Source organism: Culex pipiens, chromosome 3, assembly GCF_016801865.2.
Source record: "Culex pipiens pallens isolate TS chromosome 3, TS_CPP_V2, whole genome shotgun sequence".
In the NCBI taxonomy this organism is placed as follows: domain Eukaryota; kingdom Metazoa; phylum Arthropoda; class Insecta; order Diptera; family Culicidae; genus Culex; species Culex pipiens.
The window spans coordinates 153,458,370-153,474,984 of NC_068939.1; the positions used below are offsets into that span (position 1 = coordinate 153,458,370).

At 35.2% G+C, this 16,615-nt stretch overlaps 1 protein-coding gene across 4 annotated transcripts in view; it reads left to right on the top strand.

The window, feature by feature from the left end:
- Nucleotides 1–265: 265 nt before the first annotated feature.
- LOC120416973 (uncharacterized) overlaps nt 266–16,615 on the top strand; it is a 28,147-nt gene continuing 11,797 nt past the window's right edge. The window contains exon 1 of one of the 4 annotated variants that reach the window (XM_039578895.2): nt 266–440. The gene's annotated coding sequence lies outside the window, so the exon portion shown is untranslated. Of the gene's footprint in view, nt 441–8,315; nt 8,621–8,765; nt 8,955–16,615 lie in introns of those variants that run through there. The other 3 variants (XM_039578894.2, XM_039578896.2, XM_052710136.1) reach the window with 3 other exon arrangements.

Sequence of the window (16,615 nt, forward strand, 5' to 3'; positions counted from 1 at the left end):
AGTCAAGTCTGGACCGCATTTAAAATTATTTTGAAACATAAATTAGGTTAAATTAAAAATGTCAGAAATTTTCTAAAAAATTTAGAGCTTGCTTGATTCACTTATCTGTGAGAAACATTCCACGCTTGCAAACGACGATATCGCGCACGTGTTTGTGTGTGTGCGTGGCATCGTTGCTCACCAACACCAGGCCACCAATCCAAAAGTGGTGCTGGCCTGGCTGCCTGCGTGTGAGCCACAGCCAAACACAGAACCAAAGCAAATTCGTCCGTCGGGGCTCGCGGTCGTCGAACGAGCAAAGAGAGTCGGTCCGAACTTCGAGTGGAGAGTGTGTGCCCGTAACAAAAGAAAGAAGAAAACACGACCAAAAATTACTGCTCCGGAGGTAATTTCGCGGCGTGGTCGGTTTTGCTTCGGTCGGAGGGGTTTCTCGCACCCGGGTTAGTGTTTCCCAAAGGGTTCCGGAAGTGAAGGAGCAGAGGAAGGCGAAAGGTTTTGTGCCAAATCAGAGTGTGGTGTGTCTTCGTTTTCTTCGACGGCAGCAGGCTGAGCTTTTTTTTTAAATTTTTCAACCGCGCGGCGTCGAGCTCGAAACTGGTGGTGTGGTTTGGGGTGGTATTGGTGGTGTGTGCTGATGATGATGATGATTCGATGATTGATGACGCTGTTGTTGAACTGTGGCGACGGCGGAGACTCACGCGAAAGGCAACGTAAAGAGAGTGAGGAGAAGACGGGAGAGAGGAAAACTCTGCGTTGGTATTGGAACGGTGTACGGTGGGTGTATCTGTATGTGTGTGTGTTTGTGAGTTTTGCAAGGAAGGAACACTACTCGAAGTGGGTTGGCTTGTAGCACCGTACAGTAACGGGCGTGTGTTGTGGGACTCTTTAAATTGATTCATTCATGAAATCTGTAGCTCTTCATTATTTTTTCTATTCAAACAAAAAGCTGATTTCGAGATTTTTTCGTGTATTCTAGAAATTTGACGGTATGATTTAAGAATCCACTGCACGCGAACATTTTTTGCTTCGACTTTTTTTTACGGAAATTGTCATAACTTTGAATAGAAAACAGTTAGAGTCCAACTTTTTGAATACGGCCCGGTAGAAATGTTAGGCAAAGTTAACACGACCCCTAACTGATCTGATTATTTGATTAGTTTCATCAAAAAGCCAAAACAAAAAAAAAACTTATGAAAATAGCTGAATTGAAACAATCAGATCAGTTTTTTTCATAAAACTGGAAATTTCAATGAAAAAAGAAGTCTAATCAACTCAAAACGATCTAAAACGTCTTTTCCTGCATTGATTATCATATTAAGCTTATTTAAGCTTGTTTAATAATATCTTGAACATTTATGAAATTACAATGTTCAGCACCGAAAAACTGTTTTTTCTCGAAAAAATAAAATTTTCGCGTCAATACTTCACCCAAAGGAAAAATATATCTCAAAATCTGCAACATTCAATTTGCTGCAAAAAATGTCACATTTTATAACATTTTTTGCAGCAAGCCCTTCGATCATTTTTGCCCACTTGTAAAAATTTCAGCGATCTGCAGTTCTCACCAATACATATAATGCTGGCCCGTCCCCGAGCAACACTCCAAAAGAAGCATATGTTGGTACTCTTTCACTTACGTTACATCAAGTGTCCATGGCGCGGTGGTAGCGTGCCGGATCTATAACCAAGAAGTTAGTGGTTCAATCCTCGTTCTGCTAAGTGTTTTTTTTTTGTGAAATTCAACCAAAAAGCTGTCGGTAATGTCGATAATTGTCGGTAACGGACAAAAATGTCATACTCCTATATCGCAAAAAAAGCATAAGGACAGATTTCATGCAGATTCTGATATACTTTCATGCCGCCATGCATCACAATCATGCGACTGCCAGTTGGGTGTTGGAAATTAAAAAAAAATTATTGCGAAATAACGGGTGTATAACGCATTTTAAATAACTTTTTTCATTCGAATGTTGAATCCGTGGCCTGTAATTTCAATTTTTCAGCTTTTTTATTTTTTTGCCACCCCTCGCTCCCTCGATTTTGCCCACAGTCGAGGGGCATAAAATTCAAAAATTATCGAGCGTCTTATGAAATGGGAAAAAAACCTTAATTTAATTGAATCCAATTAACTGTTCATATCTAAGATCCATTTTGTTTTTATGTTTTATCTTATGGTTTATTTCCAACATTGTTTAAGGTTATTTCCAATATTCCTCCATTCGAGCAGTTTTGCTTTTTTCTACAATGTATTCCTTATGGGAAAACTGTCATTTCTACCAGTCGAATCCGGTGCTCCATTGTGTTACAGAAATTACAGTTAAAAGAAAATTACTTTAAAAAAAATTACTGGTAACGCCATGGATGTTAGATTTAATATGAAAAACGTTACTTAATCCACCGATGGTGGTTGGTGCCTTCCTCACAATTATGTACATATTTGTTTCTGTAGTAAGAATGTCAAACCAACAAATTTTATCTAAATTTTACTTCTTACAACATATCTACATGGAGTATGGGGTCTAGAATCCCAAAAATCATTGGACGTAATATTAGAACAACACCTACGGGGCTGTTTCATGAAAATTGTTTACTTTCAATAGTTATATTACTTTAAAGTTTTGTAAGCCTTAAGGCAGTAGAAAAAACATCTGTTCATTTTTCCCGGGAGTTTCAAATCAACAAAATCCCGGGAGCCAGATCTCCGGATGGATCCGGACAACTTTTTCATCAACATATTTGAGATCCGGCCTCTAAAACGTGTACAAATGACACTTAGGTGCTCATAACTTTTGATAGGGTTATCAGATCTTCAATCTTTTGGGCTTGTTGGAAAGGTCTTTTGATTACCAATCCAACGATGGGTCGCATGATAGATCCGGGCAACTTTTTCATCAACATATTTGAGATCCGGCCTCTGAAATGTGTACAAACGACACTTAGGTGCTCATAACTTTTGATAGGGTTCTCAGATCTTCAATCTTTTGGGCTTGTTGGAAAGGTCTTTTGATTATCTATCCAACGATGGGTCGCATGATAGATCCGGACAACTTTTTCATCAACATATTTGAGATCCGGCCTCTAAAATGTGTTCAAATGACACTTAGGTGCTCATAACTTTTGATAGGGTTATCAGATCTTCAATCTTTTAGGCTTGTTGGAAAGGTCTTTTGATTACCTATCCAACGATGGGTCGCATGATAGATCCGGACAACTTTTTCATCAAGATATTTGAGATCCGGCCTCTGAAATGTGTACAAATGACACTAATGTCAATCAATGTTTTGGACTCATTAGAAAGGTCTTTCAAATACCTTTCTAAAAATGTATAATCAGACGGGTTTTTTTTTACAAAAACCACCTTTTTTACAATCTTTCAAACTTTAGCCAGAATCGTTTTTTAGCATAACTTTTAAAAAACTTAACAAAACTTCATAATAGTTAATATAGGTCTTGTGGGACCCTAAGACGGATCGAATGAGACCAGAACGGCCCAAATCGGTTCAGCCAGTCCGGAGATAATCGAGTGCATTTTTTTCGGAGCACGGACTTACAGACATACACACCCACAGACATTTGCTCAGAATTTGATTTTGAGTCGATAGGTATACGTGAAGGTAGGTCTACGAAGTCAATTTAAGAAGTTCATTTTTCGAGTGATTTTATAGCCTTTTCTCAGTAAGGTGAGGAAGGCAAAAATAAAAGCCAGATGCGTAATGATGCTAATTTTTCGTTTATGAAACACAAAATGTTGTGCTATGAAAACATTTCTAACCACAATAATGTTTAAGCTGAAAACCATGTACATTCCAGACACGATTATCCGAAGGATTGGGCAAAATTTCGCTTCGGATAATCAAAACTTCGGATAATCGAACCATGGAAAAAATCGTTGTCTTATTTTTGATTTTCAAATTGAAATTTTTGAAAAAAATATTGAATTATGTTATTTTATAGGCAATCAACCATTTATATTTGACTTAAAGGGATTACAGAACTTGAATTTGATGTTAAAAAAAAGAAAATAAAAAAATACGAAAAAAAAGTATTTTTTCGGATACTTTTGATAAGGTTACCAGATAATAAAAAAATCAATCAAAATGTATAGAGATTTCTACTTCAAAAAAGTTTATAATTAATACTTAAGTGCTCATAACTTATGATAGAATTGTCAGATTTTCAATATTGTTGGTTCGTCGGAAACGTATTTTAAAAATCATTCTAAAATGTATAACGTGACGGGACCACCGTTATTAAAAGTTTTCAAAAGGGATTAACAGGTCCTCAAGATCACATGAGACCAATAAATTGAATTATCAAGTTAAAATTTGTGATTAATTGAAATGTTATATTAAAATACATTCAATTTTATCACTGATTTTTTAAATACATTTTTTTGCGTTTTAGTTGTTTTTTGATATTCCTGACAAATTTTGTTTACTGGACTTTTAAAAAAACATTCCAGATATTACATAACGCCCACAGTACCCAACATCCGACCGCTACTGTTTAGTTGGCCACTCCATCGGATTTCCTCCCAAAATAAGAACGGGAAAAGCAACTGCCTCTGCTGTGTTTGTATGTGTGACTTTACGCGACACCAACACCAATTCCCAGCGCAAACATGGGTGAACTTGCAAAGATTATCGGAATAACCTGCTGCTTCCACCCGACGGCCGGTCCTCTCGTGGGGCTTGGATGGGGTCAGTCTACCCGTTCGGGGGTTTTTTTTTCTGGTGCATTTCCCATTCCTTTTATGGGGTTCTGGGAGGAGTCCTTGATGTACAAGGCCAACGAAGAGGGGGTTGTTTCGTAACGTTTTATGTTTGCGATTCCTTAGAACTGCTGTGGACCGTTTAGTCTCAGAGTCGAAGCCGGTCACCAACTGGGACAGAGGACGGAAACGCCGATCGGTGGAGGAAGAGTTCTGCCGAGGGGAATTCCACGGGGGCACGGGAATCGGTAAAACGAGGGTATCAACCGCACGCTGCGTTAGCTGGATGGCCCCGGCCTGGTCTGAGTGACCGAAAGGCAAACGGTATGTTTGTTGTACAATCAATGAGAGTTCGGTGTGAATGATGACGGTGGCGACGATAGTGAATGGTACGGAGCAAAATGCACACACTTGCAGTGTGTGGCAACGTTGTGTGAATGTATTGCGTGCGATTTAAAGGTACACGTGAGCGGTGGGCAGTGTTGCCAGAAGGTGTTTGATAGTTAAGTGTTTGTTTTGATGATATTGTTTAAAAAGTTGTGAGAACAACGATATTTTTTTTTATTCAACATGTGGAAAAAATACTAAATTTTTTGTCCGACGTCTTATTTGAAAATTCTGCGAAATCAACTGATTTTCTTGATATTTATTGGTAATACAGTCCAGACTCGATTATCTGAAGGTCTTGGAAAAATTTCACTTTGGATAATCGAAACTTCGGATAATCGAATCACAAAAACCAAATTTTATTCGTTTTCGCATTATTGATTGTTGAGCTTAAGTATGACCCCTTATCTACTCTATAGCAATTTAGAATTTTTAAATCCAAGATGGCGGCCAAAATGGTGGTGAAGATATATTTAAAAAAATGCTTTTTTTAATTTTATAGACTATTCAGTTTTGACTAAAATGGTGTCGCAGAACTTGAATTTGATGTTAAAAGTAAGAAAATAAAAAAAAATACGAAATTTGTTTTTTGTTCGTGATTTGATTATTTGATAATCGAACTTCGGATAATCGAGGCTTCGAATAATTGAGTCTGGACTGTATTGCAAATATTATTACAGAGGCCAACCCTTTTAAATTGGCCCGAAATTCAGGGGGACAAAAATAAATCACAATTCTGAAAATTAAAATATGTATTGAAAAAACTCGATTACTCCATGGGATATATTCAACAAAGTTTTTTTTTTGTATTTTTAAACAAATAGAGCATTTTAAGGCTTTTAACAAATGTTGATTTTCAGAACCACATGCCAAAACAGACGAAATACTTTAAGAAAAACAATAATATCTTGAATTAATTAAAATTTTGATAAAATATGTCTGCTGCATGACTGTCGCAATTTATAAACCATTTTATTTAAATTTTCCAAAAAAGTCTTTGAAAAATTTGAATTTTTAATTTTTAAGAAAATTACTAGCCAAACAATGCAAAAGGGCCGTAGTGGGTTTGTTAACAAAGAGAAAACATACTATAGTGTGAGCAGGATAGACTTTTTGTCTACAAACCCACTACGGCCCTTCACCATTGTTTTGCTAGTTGTCTGGTATTTTTTTAACTACCGGCAAAAAATATTTCTTGTTTGTTTTAAATTTCATTCTCTATCAAGATTTGTTAAACAAAATCGCAGTACTACAAACTGATTTGTACCATTAATTTTTATTAAGATTGTGCCTTTTTTTTGCTATAATCTTCACATAAATACCTACAGTTATGCCGCAGATACATGAATAATGCAAAAAAACTAGATCAAATCAAAAGTACTCACAAAATTTGAGCCAATGGCTCTTCTTCAATTTGTACGAGCATTAAAAAAAAACAAGAGAGACACAAACAATAAATGTTATAAACTTTGTATTTACTTTAATTTGAATTTTAATTATTAAAAATGAAAATGATTTTCATGACGTCGTGATAGCCATTTCCTGCTTATCAATAATAATTTGCTACATTCCCTAAAGTAATTAGTTTTATTGTTATTTATTTGAAAAAATTCTAGGGCATGAAGATTAAAAATCTCAAGTTATATGGATATTAGCTTTTTGCATAGAAAAAAACGCCAGAAATGGCTTCAATTACAACTAGTGCTTCCAATCTTTTGAATTTCACCCTGAGAAATTAAAATAGTAAACAAACCACGAGCATTTAAAAAGTTTCTCAATACTCAGGTTGGTCAGATAGAAAACAGTGTAATTTGGTGTAAACAATACTGGAAAAACGGTCTCGAGTGAAAACAGGGATTTTCAAAATCGAAAACTTAAAATTCCCTGTTTTAAAGCAAAAAAAAATATATAAAAGCAAAATGAAAATCGGCTTAGAAAAATATAATAAGGCAAGTAGTTGATTTTTTCCTGTTTTTGTCATTTTCGCGTGCCGAAAAAAAAAAACAGTTTTTATTTAAAAAAAATCACATCTAGGAATCCTTTTAACCCTTTCTTGTTTCATGGTTAGTTAGCTTATAATTTTCGTATGATCATAAAAATAATGTTTTCGCAATTAACTTAAAAAATATTTTTAAACATGTTCAGAATTTAAAGGGTTATTGAACACCTCTCATTTTTGAGTATGTCACGTAAACTATTTCAAGGAATCCGATAAAAATATTTTCAGACTCTTAGAAAACTTAGACTCTTATAGAAAACCTTGATGTATGGGTATCAAAAGATCGGAAATGTTATGCCCTTTCTGATGCCACATAGGTTGACTTGTGAATTGTGTACCGGTTCAGATGCCGGCGGATTTTCCGACGACATATTTCCGGGTTGGTTCGAAATTCCAACGAAAAATCTATTCTATCGATACAAATACCCCCAAAACGGTGTTATTCCCACTCCAAAATGTTTATTTAGCAATTTTATGGTAATATATTGACATTTAGTTGAATTAAAAGTTTGCAAAATTAAGTTTAGATAAGTTTTATATAGAATTTCCAGAGTTAAATAAACTTTTATACTAATTAGTTAGTAAACTTTATATTCAATCCAAATTATTTTTTTAATCAGTCAAGGATGCCTATTTGGAGTTGGGAGACTGGATTTATGGTGATTTGTCAACAAATAACATTATTTATGTTAATTTTTCGAAAGGTGTACAAACTTTTTTTGCACCTTTTTTTATTTTCGTAATAGTATTTGTTATATAACTTTTTATAGAAAACATCTTTTCATGAGCTTTTTGTAGCAAAATGTTTGGCATGAGTTTCTGAACAAAACGTAGTACTAGGTTCCTGTCAAACTTTAATTTTTTTACATGTTTCATCACAAAATGTGCATAGTGCCCAAGGGGTGTAAATACTTTTTTTACATACTGTATTTGCCCAAGAAAATTTTAAATAGATAATACCTGGAGTTTTTTTTTGAAAAGGTCCAATAAACCAAATTTCCAGTTTTTACTTTTATTATTAAAAATTACATTAAAAACCAATTATGCTGGCATCACTGCAACATAACTCACTAACACAGCTCAATTTGTTCACGTATACGTACCCTAATGAAAACATACACTGTCAAGGCATTGCAACCGCCGTCGTCGTCGTCGTCGTCTTGTTTGGAACTGCTCGAATTATCATTAGCCCGAGTAGTCCGAGTCGTGGCCGTGGTGTACAAGTGTTGCCTGGTCTGAAAAAAAAAAAAGACCAAGTCCCGTCCCGTGCCCGCAAGAAGACATCAACTACGGGTCTTCGGTTCGGTGTGTTGTACACGTTCTGGAAGTCGTGTTCTCTGGTGCGTGCGAGGAACAGACGGCTCCCAAGAAGCTGCTGATAAAGTTGATAACGCGATAGAGAACGGGTGAACACCCCGTGCTCGAGTGATGTGCGAAAAAATGTGCACTTGGAACGGATTAAAGTGACCTGAATGCATACCCCTAGGAAGATTCGGGTTCGCTTTTTTTCATGAGCTTTAAAGGTGTGTTATCGAGCATAAAAATATCCCCTAGAGTGGGTTCACCCCGACATAGCTACAGCTACGACGGCAGTTTGGCTCTGTGTTGTACATCATCACGGCATTGCCAGGGATAGAGAGAGAGAGAGAGAGAGAGAGAGAGCGGTTGGGTTGGCCTATGTTCGTGGTGTGTAGTGTAGGAGTGATGCGTTAAATCGAACTGGGGCGGCCCCCTGTAGAACGGTGTCTGCTGGACTACACCCAAGTCGGTGTGCCGGTATGGGCGTATTTTTGGTGCATCAAATGTGTGAAATGTGATCAGTTCAATCTGGTGCTACTTGAAAAATATTAAGTTAAGGTAAAGTTGGATTCTAACGATGACATGCGTGTTCTGGCAATAAACTGCCAAATGGTGAATCTTTGAAAAAAATTAAAAGAAAAAAGAGAAGAAGGTTGCAGATTGAGAGAGACTGAATTTTCTGTTATAATAAGTTTGAAAGGAAGATATTTTCGAAGTGATTATGATATTTCTAGAAAAAAATTTCTAAACAACCCATGAGTCATGGGTTTCCTATCCAGATAGAAGCTTTTGAAAAAAAAAACTAGGTTTTTGGTATGTTGCAAAAAGCCACTATATTAGCACGAGTTTGTGTGCTGTGTGGCATTTTCTGCATGAAATCTATCCTCGTTAAGGTGCCCAGAAGATTGAAAGGTGTATGTCGAGGACTGTTCCATGGAGTATTCTTAGCTCATGGGATAACAATCAGCAAAATTGGTCAACATTGACTCATTTATGGAGACATACCCTTTTTACTTCCTTTTTGAGCTGTATAAAACTTCAAGTCTCCATACAAATTTTGAAATTACAATCGAAAATCTTTATCTTGCACCCATGATTGTGATGCATGGTGGCATGAAAGTATATCAGATTCTGCATGAAATCTGTCCTCATGCATTTTTTGCTGCGATATAGGGGGGGTATGACATGTTTGCCCGTTACCGACAATTATCGACATTACCGAAGGCTTTTTGGTTGTATTTCACAAAAAACCCCTTAACAGAACGAGGATTGAACCACCAACTTCTTGATTATTGATCCGACACGCTACCACCACGCCATGGACGCTTGATGAAATGAGAGTGAAAGAGCATCAACATATTCTTCTCTTTGGAGTGTTGCTCGGGGACGGGCCAGCATTATATGTGTTGGTGAGAACTGCAGATCGCTGTAATGTGTACACGCGGGCAAAAATGATCTACGGGCTTGCTGCAAAAAATGTTATAAATTGTGACATTTTCTGCAGCAAATCCACTGTTGCAGATTTTGAGCTATATTTTTCCTTTGGGTGTGAGAAGCGATTTTCTGATCGGTTTGGTGTCTTCGGCTAAGTTGTAGGTTAAATGTTGGAACTGCTCAGATAAATACAGTTAAAATGTAAAAAATACTTATTTTTCCGAAAAACTATTTTATTCTTGCACTTGACTTTTAAAAACATTAAGTTTATCGTTTTTTTATTTTTCTTTTTCTTGAAGTGCACTGTTGTTGTGTTGTAGATAATTTTGGGTTAAAGTATTCAACTTTTTTTTATTTTTAAAAATTGTTTGGAGCCTTGACCACTTTGGAAATTCATATTCGAAAATTAACTGCAGTTTGTTTTTTTTGGACATTTTTGATTACCAAAAATAAGTGTTTTTTAGTTCAATTTCATTGTTCAATTACTTGATCAGATTTTCAATGTTAAAAGTGAAACATGTGCGAAATTTTCTCAACTCATTGAAAAAAATATTTTCAATTTTTTTGAATCGCGATTAACATTTTAAAAGGGCTCAATTCATATTATTTTTCCATACTGAAACGTTTGTCTTGACCCAAATCCTATGAAACACACAAACCACAAGAACTTTTTTTGAATTTTAAATATGAACAACAATCTTTATTCTATATATTTTGATCCTTTTTCCAATACAAACTTTGAAACATTGACAGATTTGAATTATCTGGCACAGATCTATACATTATTTTCAGACAAAGCATTTTTGCCTTCCTCACCTTACTGAGGAAAGGCTATAAAATCACTCAAAAAATGAACTTTTTAATTAGACCTCCTAGACCTACCTTCATTTGCACATATCGACTCAGAATCACCAGCTGAGCAAATGTCTGTGTGTTTGGCTGTATGTAGACATGTGTACCAAATCAATGTCACTGGAATATCTCGTCACAGGCTCAACCGATTTTGGCCGGAATGGTTTTAATCGATCCGTCTTAACGTCCCCTAAGTTGCTATTTAAATTCATGCAGTTTTATCATGTATTTAAAAAGTTATGTTAAAAAAACTGTTTCATATTAAATTAAAATTATGGTAAAAAGAGTGGTTTTTTCATGAAATGTTATATATTTTTAGAAAGCATATGAATTTTCAAGATCTGACTTACCTATCTTAAATTACAAGCAGTTTAAAAAATGGTCTGAATTCACATAACCTTAACTGGTCGGGTCTGATCGCCACGAAAAAGCCGTGTAGAGGGATGCCATTTTCCTCAATGGCCGTGTCTGTATAATCTTGACAAAAAGTCTGTGGGTAGTCTGTTTTTTTACTCATCACTTATTTTTATTAGGACCTCTTAGGTGCTGCGAACGTTAGGGGAGATCCATAAACATCTGGACACTTTAGGGGGGTTGGAATCTTTATAAATGAGAGGAAGGCACCAACCACCTAAAGGTGGATTAAGTAAGTTTTTGCCTTCCTCACGTTACTGAGGAAAGGCTATAAAATCACTCGAAAAATTAACTTCTCAATTAGACCTCCTAGACCCACCTTCATGTATACCTATCGACTCAGAATCAAATTCTGAGCAAATGTCTGTGTGTTTGGTGGGATGTTGATCAAAAAATTGTCACTCGATTATCTCGACATTGGCTGAATCGATTTTGTCCGTTTTGGCGTCATTCGATCCGTCTTGGGGTCCCATAAGTCGCTATTAAAAATTATGCAGTTTAGTTAAGTACTTCAAAAGTTATGCTAAAAAATCGATTTTAACAAAAGTCCGGAAGATTGTAAAAAGGGTGGTTTTTGTAAGAAAACCCGTCATGCTATACATTTTCAGAAAGGAATTTAAAAGACCTTTCCAACGCATCCAAGACATTGAAGATCTGATAAATCTATCAAAAGTTATAAGCACTTAAGTGTTATTTATACGCTTTTTGGAGGCCGGATCTCAGATATGTTGATGAAAACTTTGTCCGGATCTCTCATGCGACCTATCGTTGGATAGGTATTCAAAAGAGCTTTCCAACGCGTCCAAAACATTGAAGATCTGACAACCCTATCAAAAGTTATAAGCACTTAAGTGTTATTTACGCACTTTTTCGAGGCCGGATCTCAGATATTTTGATGAAAACGTTGTCCGGATCTGTCATGCAACCTATCGCTGGATAGGTATTCAGAAGAACTTTCTAACGCGTCCAAAACATTGAAGATCTGACAACTGTATCAAAAGTTATAAGCACTTAAGTGTTATTTACGCAATTTTTACATTTTGGATGGCACCCTTTAAATGTGAGGAAGGCGCCAACCACCTAAGGGTGGATTAAGTAACTTTTTTTTTTGTTAGAATGACGAAAAATATTTGTTGATTAATATTTTTAAATTGTTCTTGTGTGTAGCAAATGCAAATACTCACTGTTTTATTTTTGTTATCAATCACAGACACAAATCTTGACTGATTTTTTTATATTTAAATGTCAAAAAACTTTTATAAAAATATTATTTCAAACTAGATTATTTTTCAACGTTAGGCTGGTACAAATATTTTTAAAAGTTTTTGTCACCCCCCCCTTCAAAATTGGCCCGAAAAATCAGGGGGCAAAAGAAATATTTTTACAATAAACCTCAAAATTTCAATGAAAATTCAAGTGCAACCAGCTGAAATCATATTAAAATACATTCTCCTGCATTTAAAATCATTTTTAGCATGTTTGGGTTTATTAAAAAATCTTAAGATTTTTTGAAAATTTTCGACACAAAATCTTTTTTTTCGATACAATTTTTGTTTTTGTGAGATCTTAGATTTTTTGAAAACTAATGATTGCAAAACAATTGAACTAGTGTAAAATGCATTTTAAAACACTTTTTTCGTTTAAATGTGAAGATTATGGCTTGTTATTTAAATTTTTATATTTTTTTTATTTTTTTGATGTTTTGATGCATGGTGTAGGTCTAATGATAGATATGATGAATAAAAGATGGATTTTGCTCACTTTTCATCATAAACAAATATGTTTTGTTAACAAATTTGGCTTTAAACAACAAAAAAATCTAACAGACATTTAAACACCTTTATTTCCGAAAAAAAGATCAGAGAAAACGTTTCAAAAATCACTGTAAACATAAAAATAATAAAAAAAGTAATTTTGATGCACATTTTTTTCATATTAATTACATAAATGGTTGACCGAAATTAAACAATAGATTTGTTTACAGTTGCTGATAAGACCACGCATGTTTATTTAAAAAAAAATGTTCTTGATTTATTATTATAAAATATCATTTCAAACTGCAATATGATGCTTCAGTTAAGTACAATTGACTATAGTTTTGATTAATTATAATTTTTCTACGGCTTCAGCGTTATTGGTACTTTTAACATGAAACAGCTATATTTATACTCATAATTGAAAAAAAAAAAAAAATATGCGTTTGGATTGATAACAACAAGCATTTATTGTATGTTTAAGAGAAACTTTCGCTTAACTACACTGTTTTCTTCATTTTTGAAGGCGTAATTAACAGTGGTCCACTTTTGGAAAAGTTAGGATTTTCGTTGTCCTATATTGGACTCCCCTAATTTTTGCTCGAAAATGAGCAGTTCTTCGCTTTATTTTAGTAAAGTTCCTCAAAATACATTATTTCGACTTGCTGAAGTTGAATAATCAGTCAAAAATGATTGAATAGTTAATTCAATCATAAAATATAAATGCAGTTTTGTTGTGAAAATGCTAGTGGCCATGGCTGATTTCAGATGTCGAACTCAAAACAATTATTTTGGTAAAAAGGACAATTCAATATCAGTCAACATTGATTTAAATGATGCTGAACTTGCCAAAAAAAGATTTGTAGGCAACAGAACGCTTGAAATTGTGATTTTATTGAATTTTTCATCAAAAACCCTTCAGAGGGTCCACTATACGAAAGGGGTCCACTAATGCATAATGTACCCTACTGCTCATTTTTGAAAACAATAACATAAACTTTTAGAAAAAAAAAATACAAAAAAAGTTATAATAAACTTAGAACAATATAATATATATATTATTTAGAAAACTTTTTTATTCATGGAATATTTCAGTACAACTTCACGGAACTGGCATTTTTTCGATAAGCAATTTTGAATTTTAGTTTTTGTAAGTTATGGTTTGGGACCATCCATAAACCACGTGGACACTTTTTTGGGAATCTGTTACCCCCCCCCCCTTCGTGGACAATTGTCCATACAAAAAAAAACTTTTTTGTATGGATCGTGGACAATCGCCATACCCCCCCCCCCCCCCCCTAAAGTGTCCACGTGGTTTATGGATGGTCCCTTTTAAAGTATCTGAAAAGATTAAATCTAAGGCAATACAAATTGCAGTGGGGGCTTATCAAAGAAATTCACATAAAGATTAAAAAACATATTTAAAAAACGCATAAGACTTCTATATTTGGATCGATATTCCTACCTACTGTAACTGAAAAAATAAACAAAACCATCTTCAGATATTAATTTTTTTATTAAAAATTAAGTTAAATTTTACACATTGTTTCGTGTTGATTGTTTTAGAAAACTTGTTTTGAATAAAGTCCGTAGTTTCCTTTTTATATTTCCAAGATATTATTTCCCAGAACCAACAACATTTCAATGCATCCCGTTTCGCGTTGCCTGCTGGCGTGATCTGGCTGGCTGGTAGTTTCTGGTGGCGATGGTGTGCTTCTCTACTGTGCGGTGTTGCATGATTGCATAAACTTTTTGGGGTTGTTCTACTATATAGTATTCTTTGCCTTGCACACTGCCCGGTCTCTCTCACTCGCCCTCTCCCTTCTTCGAATACCCTCACTTGGCATTCCTCCTCACCCGCACTTGAAGTGTACGTATTCCTTTCGATTTTTCCTGCTCTCGATTCTACTTCCACTTGGGACCGATTTTCCACACGATTCCCGAGTGCTGTTGGAGTTGGTTTCCCAAATGTTTGCCTTCTCTATCTTCCATAACTTAATAATACATAAACGGGGCGTGAATCGCAGTTTTCTGTTTTCCCCAAATTCTCTCCTGAACATAGCCTGTACCGGTCAATGGCTCGATGTTCTGGGTGTGTCGTACACGCGGGCTACTTCCGCCGTCGGCCGTTGAAAGTTATTCTCTTGATTTATCATTAACTAAACTCCCTCTTGTTGAGCTTCTCCTTCTCGACGAATGCGACGACCTCCGGGAGTATTGTCAGACATTTGGAACCCGCATTTGTTGGTGAACCAAATTAAGCGTTGATTAGGCCACTATCAGAGCATTGATTTGTTTGATTTGTCCAACGTTGTTGAACAAAAAAGTGTCCTTACTAAACAGACCCAACATTCCCTGGCAGTTGGTTGCCCAAGAAAGTCATTCTTTGCCCTTCGCAAGGTTTCCTCAATGTTTTGGCATTGGAGGTTGGGCGAGCTCTATTTCTGCGTGTTCGATTGGCACTGTGGAGGATCCACGGGGAAAGCAAAGTTCTATTTTTGAGACGGTTTGTACGATTTTTTTTTTTTGGGACCGGTGTGTGTTTTTTGCTGGTCGGTTTCGTCACTAATCTGCTGACAAAATTGATGGATGTGGATGATTTGCACAAAACCCCAATTTTATTATTTTAGTTATTTGATCATGTCAAACTCTTGAAATAAGGTTCTTTTAGAATCTGATTTTCAAAATCTAAAAATTGAACTTTTGAATGAAAAAAGTGTTTTAAAATGCAAAGCAAAGCGGCCTTAACCGTTCGCAAAATGTTACCAAGAAGTGGCAAGTATTGTGATCGATCTATAATTTATTTTGCTTTTTCATCATGTGGAAAACAAAAAAGGCCTCTTTTGGCCTTCCTTCGTTTAGTCTACGAAGAAAAAAAGCGCGAAGCACTTAATTTTCAGCGAAAACTTTAACATCAACAGATCCAAAATGTTTCAAAACAATTCACTTCAGCAGCAAAAAATATGTCACGCTTGAGCTTGAACATAGCCTTCTACATTGTTTATGTTTACAGCTGTAGTGCAGTTATAGTAGTGGGAAGCAGTGGGGAGCTTTCGAAAATCACGTTACGCATTCTGTCTTTTTAGCACCCAGTTTCTAAGTATTGACAAAAGTGTTATTTTTGCGAGGAAAAAAGGTTTTTGCATTCATGTTTATTGGAATTCCATAAAAGTTCGAAATATTGTTAAACAAGCCCAAACATGCTCAATATGATTATCAATGCAGAATAGGACATTTTAGATTGCTTTCAGTTGATCAAACTTCTATTTCCATTGAAATTTTCATGTTTTTTGAAAAAAAAAATAAAAAATGTTTGCAACGGCCTAAAAATCCGCGGTTTTTCCGTTTCTTAATTGTTTCTCTATAGTCCTCATCAATACCTATAAATTTGCCGAAGACACCAATTCGATCAGGAAAATCTTTCAAAAGATCTTGAGTTTTTTTTTGAAAAGGTCCAATAAACCAAATTTTCAGTTTTTGCTTTTTGGGCGTTTTTTAATACCCCTGACTCAAGGCGGTTTCAAAAACACCCAAAAAGCAAAAAATGAGCAGTTCTTTACGAAATCGATCTTTTTTTTTTATTTTTTGTATTTTTTTAATCCGGCTGAAATTTTTGAGGTGCTTTTGGTATGCCCAAAGAAACCATTTTGCATCATTAGTTTGTCCATATAAATTTCCATACAAATTTGGCAGCTGTCCATACAAAAATATTTTAGGGGACATCAAATGCCAACTTTTCAGAAATTTGCAGAATGGGCAAAAAAT